This window comes from Apium graveolens, chromosome 8 (genome assembly GCF_009905375.1).
Source record: "Apium graveolens cultivar Ventura chromosome 8, ASM990537v1, whole genome shotgun sequence".
In the NCBI taxonomy this organism is placed as follows: domain Eukaryota; kingdom Viridiplantae; phylum Streptophyta; class Magnoliopsida; order Apiales; family Apiaceae; genus Apium; species Apium graveolens.
In genome coordinates, this window is record NC_133654.1 from 210,257,557 (window position 1) to 210,263,688 (window position 6,132).

The 6,132-nt window shown below is 35.1% G+C and overlaps 1 long non-coding RNA gene across 2 annotated transcripts; it reads right to left on the minus strand.

Annotated features, from left to right (window-relative positions):
• Positions 1 to 272: 272 nt before the first annotated feature.
• Positions 273 to 5,900, minus strand: LOC141677802 (uncharacterized). Of its 2 annotated transcripts, XR_012557535.1 has the most exons (5): positions 4,377 to 5,900; positions 2,476 to 2,579; positions 1,590 to 1,637; positions 1,054 to 1,471; positions 273 to 736 (listed from the first exon to the last, which is right to left on the minus strand). It is a non-coding gene; the product is annotated as an uncharacterized LOC141677802 (long non-coding RNA). The 2 variants fall into 2 exon arrangements; XR_012557534.1 differs by having other exon boundaries at positions 273 to 1,471.
• Positions 5,901 to 6,132: the final 232 nt, after the last annotated feature.

The window sequence follows — 6,132 nt, forward strand, 5'->3', positions numbered from 1 at the left end:
CTTGCTTTTGATCCAACTCAAAGGTTCCTTAATTTCCGGTACTTCAACTATTTCTGGATTTATCCCCAGTGCAATCAGTTTCAACACTTCCCGACTGAATAATAGAAGGAATTTTAAAGATTATATTTTGTAATTTTTTTGGAAACGGCGATGATAAAGAAATTGGAAACATGAGTTTAAAACATGTATAGTTGGCTGATAGTTTAGAAAATAAATTGGCTAGTTATTAATAATCTTGGTCAAAAATCCAATAATTCCTACACATGTGAAAATATGATCAGTGGTAAAACATATGTGATGTGTTCAATGTTACAATGTTACAATATGTGATGTGTTCTTCCTTCCAATGAGTTTGAAATATTATTGATACTCAGCATTCAGCAACTAAAGCAATGCTAAAAAAATATACAAATGGATAACCAAATTAACCATATCTACGATTCAGCAACCTTAAACTATTTTCTGAGAATCTAGAAGTCTAAATCTCAAGATCAAACCACAGTTCTCATCAGAAACAGTTAAAGAAGATGATCAAGGCCTTGATGGATGTTACAGAAGTAGATGATCTCTGACATAAGCTTAACTCGACTGCTCTCGTTACAGAGAAAAGAAAATTACAGCCCAAGCGCAGCAACTTCCAGGCTGCATTGAGAATATTCATGAGCTAGGCCACTAGCCTTATTTCTTCCGGAAACCCTTCTGCACCTAGACTCTAAAATGCCACTAAGGGCTTACCCTAGAGTGATCAAATTAAGCTAATTAGTTTACTATGGGAAAAAAACAACAACATGCTACTAGAAAATTACAGAACATCATACGAGAAAAGATAACAACTGAATAGCAACATCAAAAACTAGATTCAGCTTTAAAAAAGAGGCAGTAATCGATGAATCTATAAATTGAAGGCAATGTTCAAAACTGACAAAGACTGGGGTTTTCAACAATATATACAATCATAATGAAGAATTTAATGATGTCTGACTATCCTGTGATGATTCTTCAAATATATTACCTCTTAGGAACCTAATCAAACACCGAAAATTTAAAGCATACCTCAGGTGTACTGCAGAAGTAGCTGCATTTCGTTCCGCTTGTATATTCCTGCATTTCATTCCGCTTATATATTCCCAGAAATTTTTAAAAACTTGATGACGTATAAGTATCCATTAAGACTCTCGAACCATTATTTTATCCGATTTGATAACAAATATATATGCTTAACCATGATTAGAGAAGCAAATGCCTAATATACGAAACATAAGAACAAGAAAACCGGTTATAAGAACAAATTCACAGACCACCTCAAAGTCATGAGTGATAATTTAACACCTGAGATTGGGTAAGTAGATTGAAAACCAGTAATAATAACAAGATTGCTTTGTTCAATCAAATACTTCCCATCCTTCAATAAAAGTCTTCACCACATGCATCTGCATTACTATTGGTTCCTGCTTCCAGCGACACTGCAAACCTTCAGCTAGAAACTTCAATAACATGTATATATCCTTTGTTTAAAGCAAACTAAACATGAAAATAGGGAAAATCTTTGGGAATCAAGCCACGCAAGCCTTTCGCACTTTTTCTATTACCTTTTTCACATTGTGCTGGCTCCACTCGTCTTCATCTTCATCTATTACCTGTAAGAAAACTTGTTAGAAATTTGTATGGACCAAGATATATGTGTAACAACGGACATGAAAAAGCTCTTGCAGATAAGATAGTGCAACAACAGATTTCATATGACTCTTCATATGAGCATGAACAGTTTTCAGCTCATGGAAGGAATACATGCATCAAATAATTGGTAATTCTTTGTTTTGATTGAGATTTAATAACAAGTTTTAATTTTGTAAGAGAAACAAAAAAAAAAGAATTGCACTCAGAGATCTAAAAGCCTAAAAATCCAATTTTATGTAGTACATTATGCATCTAAGATTGGGTCCATTCCTTTATTGATCATTGTCACGAAACAAGTTAATACATGTTTGTGGGGGAACTCATTTGTGGTTCAAATATGGTTCAAATTTAGTTTTATTTTAGCAACTGCTTCTAAATCAAGAGAGGATTATCTACTATTTTAAATATATTAAGAAATTCAACTTCAGATACAATGATGCAAGTATCTAGTACTCTAGGTTCCACCAAATAGTTTTGGTAACTAATAGTGGTAGGTAACCTAATCAAAATCTATTGAAGCGTACATCCCCTTGAAAATACATAAATTTGAAACTTACAAAGGCGCAAAATGTAAAAGGAATGACAAATCAGCTATAATCTTTAAATTGTTGTGTTCCTGTTGATGAACCGATTCTTTACTCGACATTTTTACAAAGTTCAAACATTTTACATCCCAAAACACAAGTCAAGTTATGCCTCAGCATTGTGGCCGGAGGCCACAAGTTTAGAGTAAAACAAAAGATTAACAGGAGTGTAAACTGATAAGGATTAAGAAAAGTGCAAGTAAGAAGGAATAACCTTCTTAAAATATTGAGCCCTCTGCACAGATGTTCAAATGTTTTTCGATGGGGCATTTGGCCAATTAGGACAATCATGGCCAAATTCTTTTAGACGCGAGTCACCTGTGACGGTCATGAAGCACTTGAGGACTCAGGGTGGACCTTATTGATGGTTAATAGAAAAAGTTGAAAAACATTAAAAAACCATGAATAATTGAAGAACTTTCAATGTAGCCAACTTAAAAATGGAAAATCAGAATAACATGTTTACACTTTGGTCCAGTGTTGCAATTTTAGGAGGCACTTAGTAGTTGTAGTAGCTGATGATCATAGAGGTACCATTGAGTATGTTATGGTAATCAACATGTAATTGATCATGTAAGAAGCTAATGGTCTATTTTGATTGTTAACGACAATGATCCTTCGAACCAGCACTAGTAACAAATTTTTTCCATGATCGTCAATCCTTCCAACCATCAGCATCGTCTAATGTCTAAAGTAAGAATAATTAGTGTTATTATGATCAAGAAACAAAATATGCGAGGTTCAGGTGCATGATGCATAACTTCCACTATCGTCAACCTTATTTGGAAAGAAGTTTCAGCTAGATTTATGTGCCACATCATGTATTTCATAAGTAGTTCAATAAAAGTTTTGCAGGACGAATGATCCCCACCAACTACTTCACCTTAAAAGAACAAATTCTATAGCAGGATAATGGAATGATTACATAAAAGTGGTCATCAAATTTTAACCCACTCATTATATCTTGAAGTTCATGCACCAACAAAGATTACTACATTACATTAAATTAATGTGATTGTTAAGTTTATTTGAGAAACTGTTGCACCCAGACAGGACTATTGCTGACTGGGGAAGAGGAAGTGCTCAAATGCAATTGTCGATTCCTTGCTCTACAAATATTTTCTGATCTCATCACTCAGCATTTCTTCCCCGGTTTGCTTTACATATGTTGACGTGCTGTCTGCAATTGTCTTTTACCATGACACTAGATTTTAATTAATACCATCCTCTGAACACTAAAAAGCAAGGCCGGCCTGCTAGCAAGTAATACAAGCCATCCATAATTCAGGGGCAACTTTTTTCAAATAAAACACTAAAGAATGACTTAGAAATGAAAAATTAATGGAGCTTTTGAATTTCAAATCGATTAGGTCATATCTCTGTTCTAGTATAAATTGTTGAACTAGAGTCACTTTGTGCATTGCTGCCTCCTAAACTTAACTGTGGTGATCCGTGATCCTCTTCTGGCCTAAAATTTCTATACAGGGCTGTAAAACCTGAACAAAGAAAGAAAATCTATTGTACTGACATGGAAAACAACAGGCTGAAAGCAACACTTTTAACAAGAAACAGCAATAAAGTTCCCCAAAATTAAAATTTACTACAAAAGGGTATATTAAAAGCAGACACTAAACGATAGGCATAATCAAAGTTTAGGTGTAAACATTGTAAAAAAGTGAGACAAAACTTGGAGGGAACGGAGAAAAAAAACAATCCATTAACGACAAGAAGCCTTCAAAGCTACATTTATATCACGAGAAAAAATGAGATCCACATAAAGCAAAAACGCATTTTTAAAGGGAATGAATAGTCTCAATATCAAACCCAAATGATCAATTGGAGAGTGGGCATTCCAAAATGATTAGCTAAAGCATTCTGTATCCAAATTTCTTTTATGTGAAACCCCACACACAATTGTTCTTTTACTAATGTTTTAACAATCACATCTTCCAGGACTTGATGTATAATTGCGAAGGCTAAAAATGTAAATGCATCATATGAATCAAAGACAGAGTAGTCGGCTCATTGAACTTAGTTTCGATGCAGAAACAAGCTTATTATGACATTTAGTGTATGTTGACAAGAAAGATAATGAACCAGTAACAAGTCACATACCTCAATGCAAGCACTTCTGATGCATTGCAAGGAGAGTTGGATCCTGTACTTCTGATAAGAGTAGATGTAATAAAGATTTTGTGAATCCATCTGCTGAGAAGCCGCAATCACCCATTTTGTCTACTAGTTTACATGCTTCATAATACTTCTTATTCCGAAGACAGCCACAAATAATGATATTGTAAGTTTTACTGTTAGGAATTAATCCATTGCATTTCATTGCTTGAAAGAAAGACAATGCTTTATCAACATAGTGGTTCTTGCAAAGACCACCTAACAAGGTTTGGTACATGACAATATCTGGCATATGGCCTTGATCTTGTGTCTTATAGAAAAAGGTCAGTGCTTCCACCGGTCTGCCCTGTTCACATAGCCCGTGTAACAATATGTTGTGTGTTACAACATTGGGACTCAAACCTTCGGATGCCATCTTTCTGTAAAGATCCAAAGCTTTTTCTAGTTTCAGCTCCCTGCAATATGCATCCAACAGAATGTTATATGTGTAACAGTCGGGCATCATCTTCTTACTTTTTATGGTACTGAGCACAGCCAATGCTCCATCCATTCTGCCTTGAAAACAATATGCCTGCAAAAGAGTATTGTAGGTGACTATATTAGGATATTCACCCTTTTCGCTCATCATCTGAATTATGTGCTCTGCATCATCCAACTTCCCAGACTTGGAATAAGCATCGACCAATATACTAAAAGTATGAACATCTGGAGTAATGTTCATTTCATCGGTCATCTGTTTAAGCAACATACTAACATCTTCCCATCTATTTAGGCTGCATAGGACCTAAATGATTGTGTTGTAAGTCCAAACATCAGGTAAAATGCCTTTATCCATCATTTCAGAATGGAGGTTCAAAGCATCATCCACAAGACCACGCTTGCAATAAGAATCAATGACTGTGTTATAAGTGATAGTATCAGGTTTGCAATCACACTTTTCCATGAATTTAAACAACCAGAGGGCCATATCAGCATGACCTGTTTTACAAAGGCCATCAATCATGATGCTAAAAGTAACCACGTCAGGTTGAACTTGTCGAAACTTGATAAGGTTTGTGAAGAAAAGCCTAGCTTCCACAGGCTTATGTTGGGAAAGGAGCCCCCTGATTAGAGTGTTGTAGGTTACAAAATCCGGCAGAAAACCACGCTTGAAGACACCGGAAAGCAATGAAAAGGCATAGTCGAGTCTATTAGAGTGACAACAACAGTTGATTGCAACATTAAAGGTAAAGATGTCCACCGGAACTCCTAGAGTACACATATCCCTAAAGAGGGAAACAGCTACGTGGTATTGTTTCATTCTAACAAGAGCATTAAGCAGCTGATTAAAGTGAAAATCACAAGGGAGAGGTCGCATTTTGAGCATTTTACGGAACAATAAAAAAGCATCATTGAGATTATCAAAACCAGATTTGTTGAGAGAGAGTAAATCCTGTAATTTTAAATATGATTCGGGAATACGAGTGGAATGAGGAATACAATTAGGGTTTGAAATACTAATAACAGAGGATGAATAAGAATGAGATAATAATTGAAAACAACGGATGGTACCTAATCGTCGACTTGCACAAAAGGCCCGCCAGACCGGGTTTTTTGACCGGACCTTAAAAAGCCAGGGCTTTGACATTATATAATACTTTATGAAACCATTACTTCGTTGAAAACATTTAAGTTCGGCAAAAAATAAACATGTTTATAGAATAATATGTTTTATCATTTTTATGATAATAATGATATCCAA